Source organism: Salmo salar, chromosome ssa24, assembly GCF_905237065.1.
Source record: "Salmo salar chromosome ssa24, Ssal_v3.1, whole genome shotgun sequence".
NCBI lineage: Eukaryota > Metazoa > Chordata > Actinopteri > Salmoniformes > Salmonidae > Salmo > Salmo salar.
This window is the reverse complement of record NC_059465.1, coordinates 33,986,421-34,011,693: the sequence shown is the minus strand read 5'-3', so window position 1 is coordinate 34,011,693 and position 25,273 is coordinate 33,986,421. Positions and strand designations below refer to the sequence as shown.

The 25,273-nt window shown below is 44.0% G+C and overlaps 1 long non-coding RNA gene across 1 annotated transcript in view; it reads left to right on the top strand.

Moving 5' to 3' along the window:
- Positions 1-22,741, top strand: part of LOC123730416 (uncharacterized) — a 33,111-nt gene extending 10,370 nt beyond the window's left edge. The window contains exon 3 of the long non-coding RNA XR_006761813.1: positions 20,671-22,741. This is a non-coding gene — a long non-coding RNA (uncharacterized lncRNA). The remainder of the gene's footprint in view (positions 1-20,670) is intronic.
- Positions 22,742-25,273: the final 2,532 nt, after the last annotated feature.

Sequence of the window (25,273 nt, the reverse complement as noted above, 5' to 3'; positions counted from 1 at the left end):
CCCCCTAATCTGGCTCTCATCTCTGTCTGCCTAGGCCCATGTTTATTTGGGTGAGGAGCCCTTCAACCGGATAGCAATCATTCCGACAATGCTAGCTATTGCTAGCAGGCTGTGGTCACTTAAAAAAGAGCAATCTGCCGCTGCTACATACATTTATGGACTTAAAAATGTATTCTATTTACCCATTGATTCTTGAAGAATATAACGTACCCTTTCAGAACCCAAAATATAAGGTTGTTTCACTCCAATGTTTGTTTATATTTACTTTGTTAACAAACATAATATAGCCTCAAAACATGGTTAAAACTATAATTTTGATATCATGGATGGTCAGTCCTTGCATCCATAGCTCTTTCTATGAATTTGAATGGTTCTCCAGCCCCATCCCGTGTCTTTTTACCGAAACAGGGGCAGGAAGAACGCTTTGTTATTGTTTCAACTGCTGATTTCTGCTTTAAAGATGTGGGCTGCGTCTCAATCATGGCAAGTGGTTTCCTTTCTTTGTCTCCTGTTGTCTCATCCACAGAGATTTGGAACCGGACTGTTGAAGGTAAGCTTTCCGGATGTACCGTCTCTGTATATTTTAGATCAGTGTGACGGAAGGAAAGGACGTTGAGGAAAGGAAGCTTTGTTCTGCTGGCTGTTGCGATGTGTACATTGACTGTGGTGCAGCGCCATTGGATGACTCTGTGGTATTGTCTTCCTATGGCTGTTGTCGTTGTTGTAGGGTGTGAGTGTGATATGTTGCCCCTGGCCTCAGTTCACACAGTCTCTCTGTGTTTGTCAGGCGGAAGGGAAAATAAAAAGAGGAATGTTTTCAACTGTGGAGCTGTATCCCAGTCTGTCTGCTTTAGTTCCAGACGAGAGAGAGAGAGAGAGAGAGAGAGAGAGAGAGAGAGAGAGAGAGAGAGAGAGAGAGAACTCAGCTCCTCCACTCTGTCTCTCCCCTCCTCCACTCTGGCCTTTGTATTTCTTGTCTTCGGCTGCCCTCTAAAGGCCAGAGGGCTTCGCAGTGTGTGTGTGTGTGTGTGTGTGTGTGGCAGTCAGGCTGAGTCTGGCTGGTGCAGGCAGCAGTAGTGTTCATGAGGTGTGTGAATTCACGAGTCTGAGCAGGACTACACACACACAGGGCACAGTGTAATTACCCCTGCTCACATTTAATCCCCCAGGTGTTTTCTTTATCGCCAGCGCAGCATATCTGACACATTGCGCCAATACCTGGACTGACTTCAGTCGCTCTCCTTGATACGGGAGCCAATATCATACCAAGCCACTCTCACAACACTCTTAGCGGGTGTGTGTGTAGGTGTGTGTGTGTGTGTGTGTAGGTGTGTAGGTGTGTGTGTGTGTAAGTATATGTGTGTGTTGTCTTTAGGTGTGAGTGTGTGTGTGTTTGTGTAGGTTTGTGTAGGTGTGTGTGTGTAGGTTTTGGTAGGTGAGTGTGTAGGTGTTGGTAGGTGAGTGTGTGTGTGTGTGCGTGTGTGTAGGTGTGTGTAGATGTGTGTAGGTGTGTGTGTATGTGTGTAGGTGTGTGTAGGTAGGGTGTGTGTGTGTGTGTGTGTGTGTGTGTGTGTGTGTGTGTGTGTGTGTGTGTGTGTGTGTGTGTGTGTGTGTGTGTGTGTGTAGGTGTGTGTGTGTAGGTGTGTGTGTGTAGGTGTGTGTGTAGGTGAGTGTGTAGGTGAGTGTGTGTGTGTGTGTGTGTGTGTGTGTGTGTGTGTGTGTGTGTGTGTGTGTGTGTGTGTGTGTGTGTGTGTGTGGGTGTGTGTGTGTAGGTGTGGGTAGGTGTGTGTAGGTGTGGGTAGGTGTGTGTAGGTGTGGGTAGGTGTGTGTGTGTAGGTGTGGGTAGGTGTGTGTAGGTGTGTGTGTAGGTGTGAAGTAAAGCACTGACTGGTGTGTATTTCATTGTGAATAATAGGCAGCGGCTGATTCCATTGTCCTGGGACAGAGAGAGATCCACTGCTGTGTGCATTCATCAAGTTCTACTGGCAACTGCATAGGAAGAGAGAGAGACAAAGAGACAAAGAGACAGACAGACAGACTGTCTGAAAGAGAGAGGGAGAGAGAGGTAGATGGGCAGACAGGGTGAGAGTAAGCGTGTGCACGTCCCCTCCCTTGTGAATGTGATGAGAAGGGTGGGGTGAAGAGAGGCAGGGATAGAGAGACAGCCAGAGACAGACAGACAGGCCCCTGCTGCACCCTCCCCTCTCTCTCTGCCTCCGTCACCCCCCAGGTTGGGGCCTGTCTGTCAGGCAGTTTAACATGGCAGCGGGCAGCAGGCAGGGAACGCGTCAAGCCAGCCTCACCCAGCCTGACGCCTCACTCACAGCTGATGGCTCTGATTTTGGCCCAGGCCTCTTTTGCACAAGAGAGGGTGGGGAGGAGAGCAGTCAGCTCAGAAAGAGGTAGGGGAAGGAGAGGTGAGGGCTCAGTTCACAGAGAGGGGGAGCAGAACAACGGTGGCATCTATGCCCATCACACCCATCTGTAGGTTTTGTATTTGGCTTCCTTGTATTTTAGGGGAGGCCCAGATAATCCTTTAACAGAAAACACACAGTCATGGATGAAGGTGCACTTGTTTTTATTCTTTGGTTTTTGCACACACATCATGGAACATTGAAGGCAACTTCAGATGAGCCTGAATTCTGTTGATTGAAAAGAAAAAGTATTATTTTTGGAGAAAATGCACTTTAGAACATGTCCTTCTGCCATTGAAATATCATTTGACGATGTGAAATACTCTACTGAAAGGCACATACAGAGCAGAACCCAAGGCTGGAGCCTTCACTGAAAGCTACAGCTATTGTGAACAAAAATATGATATATACTAAACAAAAATAAATGTAACATGCAACAATTTCAAAGAGTTATAGTTTATATAATGAAATCAGTCAATTGAAATACACTACCTTTCAAAAGTTTTGGGTCACTTAGAAATGTCCTTGTCTTTGAAAGAAAAGCAAATTTTTTGTCCGTTAAAACAACATTAAATTGATCAGAAATACAGTGTAGACATTGTTAATGTTGTAAATGACTATTGTAGCTGGAAACGGCAGATTTCTTATGGAATATCTACATAGGCGTACAGAGGCCCAGCAACCATCACTCCTGTGTTCCAATGGCATGTTGTGTTAGCTAATCAAAGTTTATCATTTTCAAAGGCTAATTCATCATTAGAAAACCCTTTTGCAATTATGTTAGCACAGCTGAGATCTATTGTTCTGTTTAAAGAAGCAATAAAACTGGCCTTCTTTAGACTAGTTAAGTATCTGGAGCATCAACATTTCTGGGTTCGATTACAAGCTCAAAATGGCCAGAAACAAAGACTTTCTTCTGAAACTCGTCAGTCTATTCTTGTTCTGAGAAATAAAGGCTATTCCATGCGAGAAATTGCCAAGAAACTGTAGATCTCGTACAATGGTGTGTACTACTCCCTTCACAGAACAGCACAAACGGTCTCTAACCAGAATATAAATAAGAGTGGGAGGCCCCGGTGCACAACTGAGCAAGAGAAAAAGTACATTAGAGTGTCTAGTTTGAGAAACAGACGCCTCACAAGTCCTCAACTGGCAGCTTCATTAAATAGTACCCGCAAAACACCAGTCTCAAAGTCAACAGTGAAGAGGCGAGGATGCTGGTCTCCGGGATGCTGATTTTCTAGGCAGAGTTCCTCTGTCCAGTGTCTGTGTTCTTTTGCCCATCTTACTCTGTTATTTTTATTGGCCAGTCTGAGATATGTTTTTTTCTTTGCAACTCTTCCAAGAAGGCCAGCATCCCAGAGTCGCCTCGTCACTGTTGACGTTGGAGGCGGCTTATGGTAGAGAAATCAACATTAAATTCTCTGTCAAAAACTCTGGTTTAAATTCCTGCAGTCAGCATTCCAAATGCACGCTTCCTCAAAACGTGAGACATCTGTGGCATTACGTTGTGTGACAAAACTGCACATTTTAGAGCGACCTTTTATTATTCCCAGCACAAGGTACACCTGTGTAATGATCATGCTGTTTAATCAGCTTTTGATATGTCATACCTGTCAGGTATTGTCATACCTGTCAGGTGGAAGGATTATCTTGACAAATGAGAAACTCTCACTAACAGGGATGTAAATAAATTTGTGCCCAAAATTTGAGAGATAAGCTTTTTGGACGTATGGGGTTTCTGGGATCTTTTATTTCAGCTCATGAAACATGGGACCGACACTTTACATGTATTTATTATATTTTTATTTCACCTTTATTTAACCATGTAGGCCAGCTGAGGACAAGTTCTCATTTACAACTGTGACCTGGCCAAGATAAAGCAAAGCAGTGCGACAAAAACAACAACACAGAGTTACACATAAAAAAGTACAATAGAAAATATCTATGTACAGTGTGTGCAAATGTAGAAGAGTAGGGAGGTAAGGCAATAAATAGGCCATAGAGGCGAAATAATTACAATTTAGCATTAAGACTGGAGTGATAGATGTGCCGATGATGATGTGCAAGTAGAGATACTGGGGTGCAAAAGAGCAAGAACAAGGCAGAGTTCATCTCAGCCTATGCTACCCTCCAGTCCCTCGACTTCTTGGCGCTGACGGAAACATGGATTACCACAGAAAACACTGCTACTCCTACTGCTCTCTCCTCGTCTGACCACGTGTTCTCGTACACCCCGAGAGCATCTGGTCAGCGGGGTGGTGGCAGTGGAATCCTCATCTCTCCCAAGTGGACATTCTCTCTTTCTCCCCTGACCCATCTGTCTATCTCCTCCTTTGAATTCCATGCTGTCACAATCACTAGCCCTTTCAAGCTTAACATCCTTACCATTTATCACCCTCCAGGTTCCCTTGGAGAGTTCATCAATGAGCTTGACGCCTTGATAAGTTCCTTCCCTGAGGATGGCTCACCCCTCACAGTTCTGGGTGACTTTAACCTCCCTACGTCTACCTTTGACTCATTTCTCTCTGCCTCCTTCTTTCCACTCCTCTCCTCTTTTGACCTCACCCTCTCACCGTCCCCCCCTACTCACAAGGCAGGCAATACGCTTGACCTCATCTTCACTAGATGCTGTTCTTCTACTAATCTCACTGCAACTCCCCTCCAAGTCTCCGATCACTACCTTCTATCCTTTTCCCTCTCGCTCTCCTCCAACACTACTCACTCTGCCCCTACTCAGATGGTATTGCGCCGTCGCAACCTTCGTTCTCTCTCTCCTGCTACTCTCTCCTCTTCCATCCTATCATCTCTTCCCTCTGCTCAATTCTTCTCCAACCAATCTCCTGATTCTGCCTCCTCAACCCTCCTCTCCTCCCTTTCTGCATCCTTTGACTCTCTATGTCCCCTATCCTCCCGACCGGCTCGGTCCTCCCCTCCTGCTCCGTGGCTTGACGACTCATTGCGAGCTCACAGAACAGGGCTCCGGGCAGCCGAGCGGAAATGGAGGAAAACTAGCCTCCCTGCGGACCTGGCATCTTTTCACTCCCTCCTCTCTTCATTTTCCTCCTCTGTTTCTGCTGCTAAAGCCACTTTCTACCACTCTAACTTCCAAGCATCGGCCTCTAACCCTAGGAAGCTCTTTGCCACCTTCTCCTCCCTCCTGAATCCTCCCCCCCCTCCTCCCTCTCTGCGGATGACTTCGTCAACCATTTTGAGAAGAAGGTCGACGACATCCGATCCTCGTTTGTTAAGTCAAACGACACCACTGGTCCTGCTCACATTGCCCTACCCTATGCTTTGACCTCTTTCTCCCCTCTCTCTCCAGATGAAATCTTGCGTCTTTTGACGGCCGGCCGCCCAACAACCTTCCCGCTTGACCCTATCCCCTCCTCTCTTCTATAGACCATTTCCGGAGACCTTCTCCCTTACCTCACCTCACTCATCGACTCATCCTTTACCGATGGCTACGTCCCTTCCGTCTTCAAGAGAGCGAGAGTTGCACCCCTTCTCAAAAAACTACACTCAATCCCTCCGATGTCAACAACTACAGACCAGTATCCCTTCTTTCTTTCCTCTCCAAAACTCTTGAACGTGCCGTCCTTGGTCAGCTCTCCTGCTATCTCTCTCAGAATGACCTTCTTCTCAGGTTTCAAGGCTGGTCATTCTACTGAGACTGCTCTTCTCTGTGTCACGGAGGCTCTCCGCACTGCTAAAGCTAACTCTCTCTCCTCTGCTCTCATCCTTCTAGACCCATCTTCTGCCTTTGATACTGTGAACCATCAGATCCTCCTCTCCACCCTCTCCGAGTTGGGTATCTCCGGCGTGGCTCACTCTTGGATTGCATCCTACCTGACAGGTCGCTTCTACCAGGTGGCGTGGCGAGAATCCGTCTCCGCACCACGTGCTCTCACCACTGGTGTCCCCCAGGGCTCAGTTCTAGGCCCTCTCCTATTCTCGCTATACACCAAGTCACTTGGCTCTGTCATATCCTCACATGGTCTCTCCTATCATTGCTACGCAGACGACACACAATTAATCTTCTCCTTTCCCCCTTCTGATAACCAGGTGGCGAATCGCATCTCTGCATGTCTGGCAGACATATCAGTGTGGATAACGGATCACCACCTCAAGCTGAACCTCGGCAAGACGGAGCTGCTCTTCCTCCCGGGGAAGGACTGCCCTTTCCATGATCTCACCATCACGGTGAACAACGCCATTGTGTCCTCCTCCCAGAGTGCTAAGAGCCTCGGCGTGACCCTGGACAACACCCTGTCGTTCTCCGCTAACATCAAGGCGGTGACCCGATCCTGTAGATTCATGCTATACAACATTCGCAGAGTACGACCCTGCCTTACACAGGAAGCGGCGCAGGTCCTAATCCAGGCACTTGTCATCTCCCGTCTGGATTACTGCAACTCCCTGTTGGCGGGGCTCCCTGCCTTTGCCATTAAACCCCTACAACTCATCCAGAACGCCACAGCCCGTCTGGTGTTCAACCTTCCCAAGTTCTCTCACGTCACCCCGCTCCTCCGCACACTCCACTGGCTTCCAGTTGAAGCTCGCATCTGCTACAAGACCATGGTGCTTGCCTACGGAGCTGTGAGGGGAACGGCACCTCCGTACCTTCAGGCTCTGATCAGGCCCTACACCCAAACAAGGGCACTGCGTTCATCCACCTCTGGCCTGCTGGCCCCCCTACCTCTGCGGAAGCACAGTTCCCGCTCAGCCCAGTCAAAACTGTTCGCTGCTCTGGCACCCCAAAGGTGGAACAAGCTCCCTCACAACGCCAGGACAGCGGAGTCAATCACCACCTTCCGTAGACACCTGAAACCCCACCTCTTTAAAATCCATTTTTATGCAATTTTTCTCGTAAAAAAAGCGATAATATTCCGACCGGGAATGTCCATTTAGCTAAACAGAGGAAAGTAAACAAAGCTTTCGGTCGACGCGGGCACGAGCCTGAGTCTCACAGTACTGTAACCAGCCACTACCCAAACGCGCTACTTTGTTTCAGCCAGAGCCTGCAAAGCCACGATTCAGCTTTTTACCGCCTTCTGAGACCCTATGGCAGCCGTAGGAAGTGTCACGGGACAGCTAAGATCCTCACTCTTCAATAAACAGAGACAAGAAGAACGACACCTTGTCAGACAGGCCACTTCCTGAATGAAACCTTCTCAGATTTTGGCCTGCCATATGAGTTCTGTTATACTCACAGACACCATTCAAACAGTTTTAGAAACTTTAGGGTGTTTTCTATCCATATGTAATAAGTATATGCATATTCTAGTTACTGGGTAGGAGTGGTAACCAGATTAAATCGGGTACGTTTTTTATCCAGCCGTGAAAATACTGCCCCCTAGCCATAACAGGTTAAGGAATACTTGAGATAGGATAAAGTAATCCTTCTAACTCCCCCAAAAAGATATAGATGTACTATTGTAAGTGGTTGTTCCACTGGATATCATAAGGTGAATCCACCAATTTGTAAGTTGCTCTGGATAAGAGTGTCTGCTAAATGACGTAAATGTAAATGTAAAATGTAAGATAAATAACAATATGGGGATGAGGAAGTTGGGTGTGCTATTTACAGATGGGCTGTGTGCAGGTAGAGTGATAGGTAAGCTGCTCTGACAGATGATGCTTAAAGTTAGAGAAGGAGATATGACTCCAGCTTCAGTGATTCTTGCAATTCGTTCGTCATTGGCAGCAGAGAACTGGAAGGAAAGGCGGCCAAAGGAAGTGTTGGCTTTGGGGATGACCAGTGAAATATACCTGCTGGAGCATGTGCTACGGGTGGGTGTTGCTATAATGACCAGTGAGCTGAGATAAGGCAGGTCTTTCCTAGCAAAGACTTGTAGATGACCTGGAGCCAGTGGGTTTGGCAACGAATATGTAGTGAGGGCCAGCCAACGTGAGCATACAGGTCACAGTGGTGGATTGTATATGGGGCTTTGGTGACAAAATGGATGGCACTGTGATAGACCACATCCAATTTGCTGATTAGAGTGTTGGAGGCTATTTTGTAAATGACATCGCCGAAGTCAAGGATCGGTAGGATAGTCAGTTTTACGAGGGTATTTTTGGCAGCATGAGTGAAGGAGGCTTTGTTGCGGAATAGGAAGACGATTCTTGATTTAATTTGGGATTTGAGATGTTTAATGTGAGTCTGGAAGGAGAGTTTATAGTCTAACCAGGCACCTTAGGTATTTGTAGTTGTCTAAGTTCAGAACCATCCCCAGTAGTGATGCTAGTCAGGCGGGAAGGAGGCCACGGAAGGAGTGTTGTATGGCATTGAAGTTCGTTTGGAGGTTTGTTAACCTCTATGGGCTAGCACCTAGTCAACAGCAAGTGTAATCCCGTGGCGCGTTATTCAAATACCTTAGAAATGCAAAACCTTCAATTTTTCAAACATATGACTATTTTACACCATTTTAAAGATAAGACTCTCGTTAATCTAACCACACTGTCCGATTTCAAAAAGGCTTTACAACGAAAGCAAAACATTAGATTATGTCAGCAGAGTACCCAGCCAGAAATAATCAGACACCCATTTTTCAAGCTTGCATATAATGTCACATAAACCCAAACCACAGCTAAATGTAGAACTAACCTTTGATGATCTTCATCAGATGACAACCCTAGGACATTATGTTATACAATACATGCATGTTTTGTTCAATCAAGTTCATATTTATATCAAAAACCAGCTTTTTACATTAGCATGTGACTAGCATGTGACTAGCATTCCCACCGAACACTGCCGGTGAATTTACTAAATTACTCACGATAAAAGTTCACAAAAAGCATAACAATTATTTTAAGAATTATAGATACAGAACTCCTCTATGCACTCGATATGTCCGATTTTAAAATAGCTTTTCGGTGAAAGCACATTTTGCAATATTCTCAGTAGATAGCCCGGCATCACAGGGCTAGCTATTTAGACACCCAGCAGGTTTAGCACTCATCAAAGTCAGATTTACTATAAGAAAAATGTTCTTACCTTTGTTGTCTTCGTCAGAATGCACTCCCAGGACTTCTACTTCAATAACAAATGTTGATTTGGTCCGGAATAATCCATCGTTATATCCAAACAGCGGCGTTTTGTTCGTGCGTTCTAGACACTATCCTAAAGGCTAAATAAGGGTGACGAGCATGGCGCAATTTGTGACAAAAGAATTCTAAATATTCCATTACCGTACTTCGAAGCATGTCAACCGCTGTTTAAAATCAATTTTTATGCCATTTTTCTCATAAAAAAGCGATAATATTCCGACCGGGAATCTGCGTTTAGATAAACAGGCAAAGGAAAAGAAACCATTAGGTCGAAGCGGGCACGCGCCTAAGCCCATAGTACTCTGAGTGGCCACTTGCCAAAAGCGATAAAGTGTTTCAGCCAGAGCCTGCCTCTTTCAACGTTTTCCCGGGCTCTGAGACGCTATGGACGACGTAGGAAGTGTCACGTTATTGCACAGATCCTGAGTCTTCAATAAAAAGAGCCAAGATGAAACACTACTTCTCAGACAGGCCACTTCCTGCTTGAAATCTTCTCAGGTTTTGGCCTGCCATAGGAGTTCTGTTATACTCACAGACACCATTCAAACAGTTTTAGAAACTTTAGGGTGTTTTCTATCCAAAGCCAATAATTATATGCATATTCTAGTTACTGGGCAGGAGTAGTAACCAGATTAAATCGGGTACGTTTTTTATCCAGCCGTGTCAATACTGCCCCCTATCCCCAACAGGTTAAAGATAAGACTCTCGTTAATCTAACCACACTGTCCGATTTCAAAAAGGCTTTACAACGAAAGCAAAACATTAGATTATGTCAGCAGAGTACCCAGCCAGAAATAATCAGACACCCATTTTTCAAGCTAGCATATAATGTCACAAAAACCCAAACCACAGCTAAATGCAGCACTAACCTTTGATGATCTTCATCAGATGACACACCTAGGACATTATGTTAGACAATGCATGCATGTTTTGTTCAATCAAGTTCATATTTATATCAAAAACCAGCTTTTTACATTAGCATGTGACGTTCAGAACTAGCATACCCCCCGCAAACTTCCGGTGAATTTACAAAAAATTTACAAAATTACTCACGATAAACGTTCACAAAAAGCATAACAATTATTTTAAGAATTATAGATACAGAACTCCTCTATGCACTCGATATGTCCGATTTTAAAATAGCTTTTCGGTGAAAGCACATTTTGCAATATTCTCAGTAGATAGCCCGGCATCACAGGGCTAGCTATTTAGACACCCAGCAGGTTTAGCACTCATCAAAGTCAGATTTACTATAAGAAAAATGTTCTTACCTTTGTTGTCTTCGTCAGAATGCACTCCCAGGACTTCTACTTCAATAACAAATGTTGATTTGGTCCGGAATAATCCATCGTTATATCCAAACAGCGGCGTTTTGTTCGTGCGTTCTAGACACTATCCTAAAGGCTAAATAAGGGTGACGAGCATGGCGCAATTTGTGACAAAAGAATTCTAAATATTCCATTACCGTACTTCGAAGCATGTCAACCGCTGTTTAAAATCAATTTTTATGCCATTTTTTCTCATAAAAAAGCGATAATATTCCGACCGGGAATCTGCGTTTAGATAAACAGGCAAAGGAAAAGAAACCATTAGGTCGAAGCGGGCACGCGCCTAAGCCCATAGTACTCTGAGTGGCCACTTGCCAAAAGCGATAAAGTGTTTCAGCCAGAGCCTGCCTCTTTCAACGTTTTCCCGGGCTCTGAGACGCTATGGACGACGTAGGAAGTGTCACGTTATTGCACAGATCCTGAGTCTTCAATAAAAAAGAGCCAAGATGAAACACTACTTCTCAGACAGGCCACTTCCTGCTTGAAATCTTCTCAGGTTTTGGCCTGCCATAGGAGTTCTGTTATACTCACAGACACCATTCAAACAGTTTTAGAAACTTTAGGGTGTTTTCTATCCAAAGCCAATAATTATATGCATATTCTAGTTACTGGGCAGGAGTAGTAACCAGATTAAATCGGGTACGTTTTTTATCCAGCCGTGTCAATACTGCCCCCTATCCCCAACAGGTTAAAGATAAGACTCTCGTTAATCTAACCACACTGTCCGATTTCAAAAAGGCTTTACAACGAAAGCAAAACATTAGATTATGTCAGCAGAGTACCCAGCCAGAAATAATCAGACACCCATTTTTCAAGCTAGCATATAATGTCACAAAAACCCAAACCACAGCTAAATGCAGCACTAACCTTTGATGATCTTCATCAGATGACACACCTAGGACATTATGTTAGACAATGCATGCATGTTTTGTTCAATCAAGTTCATATTTATATCAAAAACCAGCTTTTTACATTAGCATGTGACGTTCAGAACTAGCATACCCCCCGCAAACTTCCGGTGAATTTACAAAAAATTTACTAAATTACTCACGATAAACGTTCACAAAAAGCATAACAATTATTTTAAGAATTATAGATACAGAACTCCTCTATGCACTCGATATGTCCGATTTTAAAATAGCTTTTCGGTGAAAGCACATTTTGCAATATTCTGAGTAGATAGCCCGGCATCACAGGGCTAGCTATTTAGACACCCAGCAAGTTTAGCACTCACCAAAGTCAGATTTACTACTAGAAAAATCTTATAACCTGTTCTTCGTCAGAATGCACTCCCAGGACTTCTACTTCAATAACAAATGTTGGTTTGGTCCCAAATAATCCATAGTTATATCCAAATATCCTCTGTTTTGTTCGTGCGTTCAAGACACTATCCGAATGGTAAAGAAGGGTGACGAGCACGACGCATTTCGTGACAAAAAAATTTGAAATATTCCATTACCGTACTTCGAAGCATGTCAACCGCTGTTTAACCTGTTGGGGCAAGGGGCAGTATTTTCACGGCTGGATAAAAAGACGTACCCGATTTAATCTGGTTACTAATCCTACCCAGTAACTAGAATATGCATATACTTATTATATATGGATAGAAAACACCCTAAAGTTTCTAAAACTGTTTGAATGGTGTCTGTGAGTATAACAGAACTCATTTGGCAGGCAAAACCCTGAGACAGATTCTGACAGGAAGTGGATATCTGATGTGTTGTATTACCTTTAAACCTATGCCATTGAAAAACACAGGGGCTGAGGAATATTTTGGCACTTCCTATTGCTTCCACTAGATGTCACCAGCCTTTACAAAGTGTTTTGAGTCTTTTACTGTGAGATCTGACCGAACAAGAGCCATGGAACGGTGATGGCCGATTAGACTCTGGCACGCGAGTTCATGTTGGGTACCCTCGTTCCAATACGTTATAAAAGAGAATGCATTCGTCCACCTTGAATATTATTCATGTTCTGGGGCTAGGTGGGACGCTAGCGTGCCACCCGTGGTGCACTCCATCAACAGCAGGTGCATTTCAAGAGCGGCAAATTTGAATCCAAATAAATGTCAAAATTCAAATTTTTCAAAAATACAACTATTTTACACCATTTGAAAGATAAACATCTCCTTAATCTAACCACGTTTTACGATTTCAAAAAGGTTTTACGGCGAAAGCATAAATTTAGAGTATGTTAGGACAGTACATTTACAAGAGTTGTGTGTAATGTTTTGTCAAGTCAAAGACAGGGTCACCAAAACCATAAAACCAGCTAAAATGATGCACTAACCTTTTACAATCTCCATCAGATGACACTCCTAGGACATTATGTTAGACAATGCATGCATTTTTAGTTCTATCAAGTTCATATTTATATCCAAAAACAGCGTTTTACTATGGCATTGATGTTGAGGAAATCGTTTCCCTCCAATAACCGGCAGTCAAGTCAGCGTAACAAATTAAATAATTAAAATTAGAAAACATTGGTAAAATATTATATTGTCATTTAAAGAATTATAGATTTACATCTCTTGAACGCAATCAACTTGCCAGATTTAAAAATAACCTTACTGGGAAATCACACTTTGCAATAATCTGAGCACTGCGCCCAGAAAAATACGCGTTGCGATACAGACTAGACGTCATGTTGGGGAGATCTAAAATCGAAAATACTATGTAAATAATCCATTACCTTTGATTCTCTTCATCAGATGTCACTTCCAGGTATCACAGGTCCATAACGAATGTAGTTTTGTTCAAAAAAGCTCATCATTTATGTCCAAAAATCTCCGTCTCGTTAGCACATGATGTAAGCCAGCCGGACTTCTCGTCATGAACGAGGGGAAAAAATATATTTCCGTTCGTTCAAACATGTCAAACGTTGTATAGCATAAATCATTAGGGCCTTTTTAACCAGAACATGAATAATATTCAAGGTGGACGAATGCATACTCTTTTATAACGTATTGGAACGAGGGTACCCAACATGAACTCGCGCGCCAGGTGTCTAATGGGACATCATCGTTCCATGGCTCTTGTTCGGTCAGATCTCCCTCCAGAAGACTCAAAACACTTTGTAAAGGCTGGTGACATCTAGTGGAAGCAATAGGAAGTGCCAAAATATTCCTAAACCCCTGTGTTTTTCAATGGGATAGGTTTAAAGTCAATACAACACATCAGGTATCCACTTCCTGTCAGAAAATGTCTCAGGGTTTTGCCTGCCAAATGAGTTCTGTTATACTCACAGACACCATTCAAACAGTTTTGGAAACTTTAGAGTGTTTTCTATCCATATATAATAAGTATATGCATATTCTAGTTACTGGGTAGGATTAGTAACCAGATTAAATCGGGTACATTTTTTTTATCCAGACGTGCAAATGCTGCCCCCTAGACCCAACAGGTTAAAAAAGGCCCTAATGATTTATGCTATACAACGTTTGACATGTTTGAACGAACGTAAATATATTTTTTCCCCTCGTTCATGAATTGAAGTCCGGCGGGCTTAGATCATGTGCTAACAAGACGGAGATTTTTGGACATAAATGATGAGCTTTTTTGAACAAAACTACATTCGTTATGGACCTGTGATACCTGGAAGTGACATCTGATGAAGAGAATCAAAGTTAATGGATTATTTACATAGTATTTTCGATTTTAGATCTCCCCAACATGGCGGCTAGTCTGTATCGCACCGCGTATTTTTCTGGGCGCAGTGCTCAGATTATTGCAAAGTGTGATTTCCCAGTAAGGTTATTTTTAAATCTGGCAAGTTGATTGCGTTCAAGAGATGTAAATCTATAATTCTTTAAATGACAATATAATATTTTACCAATGTTTTCTAATTTTAATTATTTAATTTGTGGTGCTGACTTGACTGCCGGTTATTGGAGGGAAACGATTTCCTCAACATCAATGCCATAGTAAAACGCTGTTTTTGGATATAAATATGAACTTGATAGAACTAAAAATGCATGCATTGTCTAACATAATGTCCTAGGAGTGTCATCTGATGGAGATTGTAAAAGGTTAGTGCATCATTTTAGCTGGTTTTATGGTTTTGGTGACCCTGTCTTTGAATTGACAAAACATTACACACAGCTATTGTCAATGTACTCTCCTAACATAATCTAACTTTATGCTTTCGCCGTAAAACCTTTTTGAAATCGGACAACGTGGTTAGATTAAGGAGATGTTTATCTTTCAAAGGGTGTAAGATAGTTGTATGTTTGAAAAATTTGAATTTTGACATTTATTTGGTTTCAAATTTGCCGCTCTTGAAATGCACCTGCTGTTGATGGAGTGCACCACGGGGGGGACGCTAGCGTCCCACCTAGGCCATAGAGGTTAATATCAATTTTTATGCCATTTTTCTCGTAAAAAAGCGATAATATTCCGACCGGGAATCTGCGTTTAGGTAAAAAGGCGAAAGAAAATAAAGCATGGGGTCGACTCGTGCACGCGCCTAAGCCCATTGTCCTCTGATCGGCCACTTGCCAAAAGCGCTAATGTGTTTCAGCCTGGGGCTGGAATTACATCATTCAGCTTTTTCCCGCCTTCTGAGAGCCTATGGGAGCCGTAGGAAGTGTCACGTAACAGCAGAGATCCCCTGTTTTGGATAGAGATGATCAAGGAGGGCAAGAAATGGTAAGACAGGCCACTTCCTGTAAGGAATCTTCTCAGGTTTTTGCCTGCCATATGAGTTCTGTTATACTCACAGACACCATTCAAACAGTTTTAGAAACTTTAGGGTGTTTTCTATCCAAAGCCAATAATTATATGCATATTCTAGTTACTGGGCAGGAGTAGTAACCCGATTAAATCGGGTACGTTTTTTATCCGGCCGTGCAAATACTGCCCCCTATCCCCAACAGGTTAACTTGGCTTTCAAAGATTTTAGAAAGGCAGGGCAGGATGGATATAGGTCTATAACACAGTTTGGGTCTATAGTGTCTCCCCCTTTGAAGAGGGGGATGACCGCGGCAGCTTTCCAATCCTTGGGGATCTCAGATGATACGAAAGAGAGGTTCAACAGGCTAGTAATAGGGGTTGCAACAATTTCGGCTGATAATTTTAGAACGAGAGGGTCCAGATTGTCTAGCCCAGCTGATTTGTAGGGATACAGATTTTGCAACTCTTTCAGAACATCAGCTGTCTGGATTTAGGTGAAAGGAGAAGCGGGGGAGAGGGGGTGCCGAGCTGTTGGCCGGGGTAGGGGTAGCCAGGTGGAAAGCATGGCCAGCCGTAGAAAAATGCTTATTGAAATTCTCGATTATTGTAGATTTATCGGTGGTGACAGTGTTTCTTAACCTCAGTGCAGTGGGCAGCTGGGAGGAGGTGCTCTTATTCTCCATGGATTTTGCAATGTCCCAAAATGTTTTGGAATTAGTGCTACAGGATGCAAATTTCTGTTTGAAAAAGCTAGCCTTAGCTATCCTAACTGACTGTGTATATTGGTTCCTGACTTCCCTGAAAAGCTGCATATCGCGTGGGCTATTCGATGCTAATGCAGAACACCACAGGATGTTTTTGTGCTGGTCAAGGGCAGTCAAGTCTTGGGTGAACCAAGGGCTATATCTGTTCTTAGTTCTACATTATTTGAATGTGGCATGCTTATTTAAGATGGTGAGGAAAGCACTTTTAAAGAGCAACCAGGCATCCTCTACTGACGGGATGAGGTCAATATCCTTCCAGGATACCTGGGCCAGGTCGATTAGAAAGGCCTGCTCGCTGAAGTGTTTTAGGGAGCGTTTGACAGTGATGAGGGGTGGTTGTTTGACCTCAGACCCATTACGCATGCAGGCAATGAGGCAGTGATCGCTGAGATCCTGGTTGAAGACAGCAGAGGTGTATTTAGAGGGCAAGTTGGTCAGGATGATATCTGCAAGTTGCGTTTATATTTTTGTTCAGTGTATAAAGGTCTATTTTCAAGGCTCTAACTGAAAGTACTATGGCCCAAGCCCAAAATAAAAAATGTAATTCTCCATCTCCAACTTGATAGACCCGGTGAACACTGCGAATGCTTCCCCTCAAGGCCCAAAGCACTTGCCTGATCCTGACATGGCTGAACTGCAACTTAACATGGGCCTGATGTCAAGACCAAATCAACCTGGAGTGGTTGGCTATTATTACCTGCTGTGTGTGAAGATCTCTTCTCACCTCGCCCACTCTGTCTCTAGCAGTCTCTCTCTCTCTCTCTCTCTCTCTCACTGCCTCTCTCTCAATCCAGCAGTCTCTCTCTCTCTCTCTAGCAGTCTCTCTCTCTGTCTCTCTCTCTCCCTCTCTTGAGTGGCTTTGATCAAATCCCTTACTTCCTCAACTGCTGCTTCATGGCTGACCTCTGCATTGTACATTTTCCTGCTAATGTAAAAGTTTATGTAGATTAACGCGACAATTTATGCAGATTGAGTTTTTGCCACTCGAGCTTGAAGCACTAAAGGTAGATGAGCGCTGACCCTGTGGTACCTGAGCCATGCGCTTGGCCTTCGCTATTCCTCAGAGTGCCATAACTGCCTAGTTGTACTCAAGAGGGAAAAAGAAACGCTTCATAATTCGCAAGTTCCTTTCTTTACACAAGTCATGATGGCCGCCTTAAAAGGGGAATACCACCACAAAGTTCCACTGTAAATACGTAGTTGTTTAGCATGAGAGTATGGAGGTATGTAGATGTGTATGTACTATATGTGACAGAGAATATGTGAGAAAGAGAGGATGTATGTGTTTATTTTAATACCTGCAAATGCTACTTAAACTTGAACTTGCTGAATGCCAACTTGCACTCGTAAGGTAAAGAACAACATTAGCCATGTTAAATCGTAGGATCAAAGTGGAATGCCCCTTTATAATCTTTAAAGTCTGATGCCGTCTCCGCACAAGCAGCACACACCCAACAACAAGGACAATTTTTCTTCCTTGACACGTCATGTTTCACAAGCCTCAAAGAGTGTCTGTCGAACAGAAACCGCTGCCTGGCTGTCTGTCGGCAAGCTTTCAGGCACTGTGGCGAATCGTCAGAGAGCCCTAAACTAGCTCACAAGTGGCAGGAACATTGCGGAGGTTGAGCAGTCAAGTGCCATCAAGCACAGTTTGCCATAAAAATTGGATGTCTAAAAGCAAACAAAGAGCTCACACTTGACTCGGCCGGCTCCACATAGGCCGTGTGCGTGGGCCCGCTGCTGGAAATTGCTTTTATTCTGAACACACAAAGAGAAGGGAAGAGGCAGAAGTAATATAACACATCCCCTTACTACACACAGTTAACTGGCTTAATATAAATATGTATGTGTGTTATGTACAGTCCTACTGATGAAAGATCAATATGGGTCAAATCAAATCAGTCTTGTGTTCGAACAGTACTAATCTTAGGCCTAGATGCTTTAGGTATAATGCCATGAGCCGTTTGTAGATTGGACAGCTCTAACGCAGTTCCACCTCCGACACGCCAAAACAACCGCGTTGCGGATGTCAGCTAAAGCGGATGTAATTTAATTACAGTCCTTAGTGTACTCTAGCCTTCATGTTTTTTCCATCCCAGCCCTTCCCAATGACTCTCAGTTTGATTCATCTGCACTGACACAGTCTAATGTGTTACATAAGCACATGTAACCCTAATCCTCTATCAGGTCACTATCTCACTAGATTCCCCGAACACAATGTGACCAGTGAGTCAGCCAGTTAATTGTGTCAACACAATTAGTGAAGTGAAGTGAGTTATATTCCCTGGCTGGCACTGTGGCCCAATGGGTAAACAGCTGTTCTCTTCTCTCTCTGTGTGTGTGTGTGTGTGTGTGTGTGTGTGTGTGTGTGTGTGTGTGTGTGTGTGTGTGTGTGTGTGTGTGTGTGTTCATCCACTATTTATATCTGTTGCAGTATCCTCCCATTGGCCCCCATGTTGTCTCTATTCCACGTTATTTCATAATTATGTTGCTTAAATTGGCTGCTCAACGGTGCGTCGTTGTATGTCATATGATCGCTGATGCTCAGCTGGCTGAATGCATGGGGGACGTGTTAACCTCCCTCCACTTCTCAGGCCCAAATCATACATTTATGACAAGTGTGTTGCAAGGTTTCGATGTAGTACGTTTGTTTTCAATTGATTCTCTATAACCTACAGTCATAAGAATCTATTCTTCAAGATTGTTTTGATCACGCGAACTGGGATATACTCTGGATTGCCTCTGAGAGAAACAATAATGTATACACTGACTCAATGACTGGAAGTGCATCAGGGAAGTTGTTTCCACTGTGACAATAACAACGTATCCAAACCAAAAAATCTGGATAGATGGTAGCATTTGCAAAACAAAGCGCAAACCACCACATTTAACAGGGACGAGCACAAACAGTCCAGCTGTAAGGCAATCAAACAGGCAACAATCAGTACAGAGACAAACTGGAGTCGTAATTCAATGGCTCAGACACGAGACGTGGCAGGGACTCCAGACAATCACGGATTATAAAGGGGAAACCAGCCACGTCGCGGACACCAACTCCTTGCTCCCGGACAAGCTAAACACTGTCACCTGCTTCGAAGAAAACAGTGGCGCTGACGCAGGACACTATCGCTGATGAGGACCCTGAGCCCTTGTTCTCCGTAGCTGATGTGAGTAAGACGTTGAAGTGTGTTCACCCTCGCAAGGCTGACGCTCAACATGGTGGCCCTCACACGGGTGTGTGCCACGCATGTCTCCTACGTTTTCAAAGCAATCATCAAGTTTGCAGACAACACAAAAGTGGTAGGCTAGATTACCAACAACAACGACGAAACAGCCTACAGGGAGGAGGTGATGGCCCTAGCTAAGTAGAACCTCTCCCTCAACGTCAACAACACAAAGGAGATGATCGTGGACTTCATGAAAAAATTGAGGGAGCATGCCCCTATCCACATTGACGGAACGGCAGAGGAGAAGGTGGAAAACTTCAGGTTCCTCGGCATACACATCACTGATGATCTGAAATGGTCCACCCACACAGACAGTGTGGTGAAGAAGGCGCAACAGCGCCTCTTCAACCTTAGGAGGCTGAAGAAATTTGATGCACTTTTGAGAGCATCCTGTCGGGCTGTATCACCGCCTGCTACAGCAACTGCACAGCCCACAAACGCAGGGCTCTCCAGAGGGTGATGCCGTCTGTCCAATGCATCACCGGGGGCACAATGCCTGCCCTCCAGGACACCTACAGCACCCGGTGTCACAGGAAGGCCAAAAACATCAAGGACATCAACCATCCGAGCTACAGTCTGTTCACCCTGCTATCATCCAGATGGCGAGGTCAGTACAGATGCATCAACGCTGGGACTGAAAGATTGAAAAACAGCTTCTATCTCATGGCCATCAGACTGTTAAATAGCCATCACTTGCCGGCTACCACCCGGTTACTCTACCCTGCACCTTACAGGCTGCTGCCCTATGTACCTAAACATGGAATCACTGGTCACTTTATTAATGGAACACTAGTCACATTAATAATGTTTACATAATGCTTTACTCATTTCATATGTATATACTGTATTCTATTCTACTGTATTTTAGTCAATGCCACTCTGACATTGCTTGTCCTAATATTTTGATATATCTTAATTCCATTCTTTTACTTTTAAATTTGTGTGTATTGTTGTGTAGTGTTCAATATTACAGCACTGTTGGAGGTAGGAACATAAGCATTTTGCTACACCCGCGATAACATCTGCTAAATATGTGTACGCGACCAATACAATTTGATTTGATTTAAGATGCCGTAAACATGGTATTAATAGCAAAAATAGAAATGTCCCAAATATTAAAATGGCAAGGAATGCAGGGTTAAAGTGGAAATAAAGTGTTGGGGTCAAGGTGAAAGGTGATCTCCCTCTGTCTCTGTCCGTCTGTCCTGCAGGATCTGCTGCAGCAGAAAGACGGTCATGGATGGACTGCACTGGAGCTGGTTTCAAATGCCATGCTGAGGGAGGAGCTTTGACGCAGCGCCCTGACTGGAGAAGTGGCCCTGGAGGCATTGAGGTCAGGGACCTGTCCTTCCTGGAGGCCTGCTCCTGCCTGCTGACCCATGTGCTCTTCAACCCCCCTACCTCCCCCTCTTCCTCTTGAACGTGCCCTGGGATGAATCCCGGCCCACATGTATATAACTGATTGTGTCATTCATAGTCTGTTTCAGGGGCCATTTTTTTTTCGATTATATTTTTATTAACATTTATCATGTGACATCCCACTGCTAATCTTCTTACTCTTTTTAGGAATTGTTTACATTTGTTCATGTTATTTTGTGTTATGTCAGCAGTGATTTTATAGATTATGTAAAAATAAATTTGTATTGGGAACTGGTGCAATATGTAATGTTAAGATAATTAAGATAATTAGGTACTATTACAAATGTATGTGTGAATTGTACATTTTTTGCATATCCCACTCCCCTGCATATCCCACTCTCCATATCCCACTCCTCAGCCGTGGATAATGAAATTCACAGCTGCTGCACAACTTCCTCACCTGAATGTAACCAAGGGCTATGTAGATAGGTAGGTTTAACCAATTACAGCAGCCTTTTTTAAACTATGGGTTGGAAAACCAAAGTGGATCATACTGTAGGTATGTAAAAAGTGGCACATTTGTTTCTGTCCGGGGTGGGGTGGCGAGCGGCGGGTAATTGTGCTCAGGGGTTTTCCTCATTCAGGCCGAGATTCAATCAATGGTGTGTTATAGAGCATCGCTCTAAACAACTGCTGACAATGCACATTTAAATGTGCCTTGGATTGAATCACAGCCCCAATGGGCAAGTTCAGTTTGCATTCCCCGGTGCCCTGGGTAGTTCGTGATTTCACTTTAGGACCAATGGAATGGTCTAAAATAAGCAACTTGAGGGGAATAAGTAGACCTGTTATAAAAAATGTAAATAATAATACATAAATCCTGTCTCTGTAAATGGCCGTTTCCTCTCTCGCGTGATCATACCAGAGATTATGGAGGAACTGTGAGTTCAACGCGTGAAGCATGCTCACGTGAGAGGGGGAATGCCAACTTACACAGACCGGAACCTTTTCATTTTTTTCAATGAAAAACTGCCTTTATGAGACGACATCATTATACAGCATCTTTGTATGGGCAATGCAAAACTAATCTTGTTCTAAAGGAAGCTCCGTTTCAAGTGCTGAACTACTGTGATTGGTTCAATTAAAGCTTGGTGGGCAGAGCTTGGAGTGAAAAGTCAGTGGGTGGAGTGAGGTGAGAGTCAAATAAAAAAAGGTCTTAAGTTGGAGGTGCATAGAGGGCATTACACGCTGGCCACAACCTGCAAGGTTGCCAGTTTGAATCCTGTTTGCGACTTTTGTTTTCCAACCATACCCAACATTCTTAGCTAACGACATGTTTCTAATCTAACTTTTGACGTTTCTAACTTCCTGACTGAACAGAATGAAATATGTGAAAAAAATGATCTGGTGCTCTCCCCCTGCTGACTCATTGGACTAAGCACTAGGATGGGGACCAGAAGGTACTATGTTCAAATCTTGCCGATTCCCGTTCTGTAATAAGGTCTATTTACGTTACCTTTCCGTAGCAAGGAATGCTCACCCTCAAAACCCAAACCATCCTTCAACTCTTGTTCGTGACAATGGAAGATATTCGCTAACATCCATGACTGGGGTTTCTATGCAATGGGTGAATCTCAATTGTATTTCCCTGATTTCTTACGGTCTCCCGCCCTGCCTCCTCCTCAAGACACACTGGAGGAGAAGATCCAAGGGAGGAACCTCATTCTGCTCCAATGTGCTTTCAAAAAAAGATGAAACGAAGAATCAAGAAAATACAACTGAGATTCACTCAATGTATTCACTATAACCCTTTTCCAGAACAGTGTTCTTCGAGTTAGGCTGGGATTCAATCCAACTGCTGGTTGTCCTCTGGAAAATCTGGGGAACCAGGCCTGGTATTCATTGCTGACTTTGAAAAGGCCTTTGATAGAGTACGTCTGGAATTTATATATAAATGCCTGGACTATTTTAATTTTGGAGAATCTCTTATACAATGGGTTAAAGTTATGTATAATAACCCAGTTGTAAAATAGTAAATAATGGCTACTCCTCAGAAATGATTAAATTGTCAAGAGGAGTAAAACAAGGCTGTTCATTATCGGCATATCAATTTATTATGGCCATGTAAATGTTAGCTGATAAAATCAGATCCAGCAATAATATCAAGGGGCTAGAAATCCAGGGCTTAAAAACAAAAGTGCCATTGTACACTGACGATTAATGTTCTCTTTTAAATCTGCAATTTGGACACCTGCACAGCCTCATAGAGGATCTAGATACTTTTTCTAACTTCTGTGGATCTTAAAAAATGCAACTTTTACATTACTGTGTAGTTTACCAATAAGATGGTCTGACGGTGAAGTGGACATACTCGGGAATTCATATCCTGAAAGAAAGAAATTATCTCACTACAATATATTTTAATAGAAAGTTCCCCAAATTAGATAAGATTTTGCTACCATGGAAAGGACAACACCTGTCTATTTGTGGAAAAATCCCCATGAGTAATTCTTTAGTCATATCCCAGTTTACTTATGGCCCTGCCTACACCTAACGACTTGTTTTTTAAATTACATGAGCAAAACATATTCCACTTTATTTGGAACGGCAAGCCAAAATTAATTTTGGCTTGCCGTTAAACAGGCATATTTCTATAATGAATATGAATTTGGAGGGAAGAAATGATTAAATATTAAAGCATTAGACCTCTCACTAAAGGCTTCAGTCATACAAAAACTATACTTAAATCCGAACTGGTTCTCTAGCAGATTTGTAAGAATGGCTCACCCCATGTTCAAGAACTGCCTTTTTGATTCAGATTACAACCTCTCATTTTGGTTATTAAAATGTTTAATTATCTCCAAAATATCGCTATTTTAATCCACCAGAAAAGACAGAACAAATATTATTACAAATATTATGGTTAAACTCAAATACACTAATTGAAAAAGATATACACAGTACCAGTCAAAAGTTACTCATTCAAGAGTTTTTCTTTATTTGTACTATTTTCTACATTGTAGAATAATAGTGATGACATCAAAACTATGAAATAACACATATGGAATCATGTAGTAACCAAAGAAGTGTTAATCAAATCAAAATATATCTTATATTTGACATTCTTCAAAGTAGCCACCTGTCACGACCGTCAAAGGGAGTAGACCAAGGTGCAGCGTGGTGAGTGTTCATCTTTGTATTTAATTATAAATCAGAACACTACAAACAAAAGAATAAACAATGACAACGACCATAACGTCTTGCTGGCTTAACAAGCAGTACAAAAATAAGATCCCACAACTACAGGTGGGGAAAGGCTGCCTAAGTATGATTCCTAATCAGAGACAACGATAGACAGCTGCCTCTGATTAGGAACCATACTCAGCTCAAAACAAAGAAATAGACATCATAGAATGCCCACCCCACACCCTGACCTAAACACATAGAGAAACAAACCCTCTCTCTCAGGTCAGGGCGGGACAGAACCCCCCCCCCCCCAAAGGTGCAGATTCCCGGCCGCAAACCTGAACCTATAGGGGAGGGTCCAGGTGGGCATCTATACTTGGCAGCAGCTCTGGTTCCGGGCATAGGCCCCACACCACCCGCTGATCCCCCCCCCGCTTCTGTGTCGCCGGAGGAACCAGACCGTGGATCATCGCTGGAGGCTCTGAACTGCTGACTGCCACTGAAGACTCGGGGCTGCAAACCGTCGCTGAAGACTCGGGGCTGCAGACCGTAGCTGAAGACTTGGGGCTGCAGACCGTCGCTGGAGGCTCCGGACTGAGGAGCGTCGCTGGAGGCTCCGGGCTGGGGAGCGTCGCTTGAGGCTCCGGGCTGGGGAGCGTCGCTGGAGGCTCCGGACTGGAGAGCGTCGCTGGAGGCTCCGGGCTGGGGAGCGTCGCTGGAGGCTCCGGACTGGAGAGCGTCTCTGTAGGTTCCGGACTGGAGAGCGTCTCTGTAGGTTCCGGACTGGGGACCTTCGCTGCAGGCTCCGTGCCATGGATCATCACTACTGGTTCCACGCCATGGATCATCACTGGAGGCTTTGTGCCATGGATCATCACTGGAGGCTCCGGGCCATGGATTATCACTGGAGGCTTCGTGCCATGGATCATCCCTACATGCTCCGGGCCATGGATCGTCACTGGAGGCTTCGTGCCATGGATCATCCCTGGAGGCTCTGGGCCATGGATTATCACTGGAGGCTTCGTGCCATGGATTATCACTGGAGGCTTCGGACCATTGATCATCACTGGAGGCTCTGAACTGCTGACTGCCACTGAAGACTCGGGGCTGCAGACCGTCGCTGAAGACTCGGGGCTGCAGACCGTAGCTGAAGACTTGGGGCTGCAGACCGTCGCTGGAGGCTCCGGACTGAGGAGCGTCGCTGGAGGCTCCGGGCTGGGGAGCGTCGCTGGAGGCTCCGGGCTGGGGAGCGTCGCTGGAGGCTCCGGA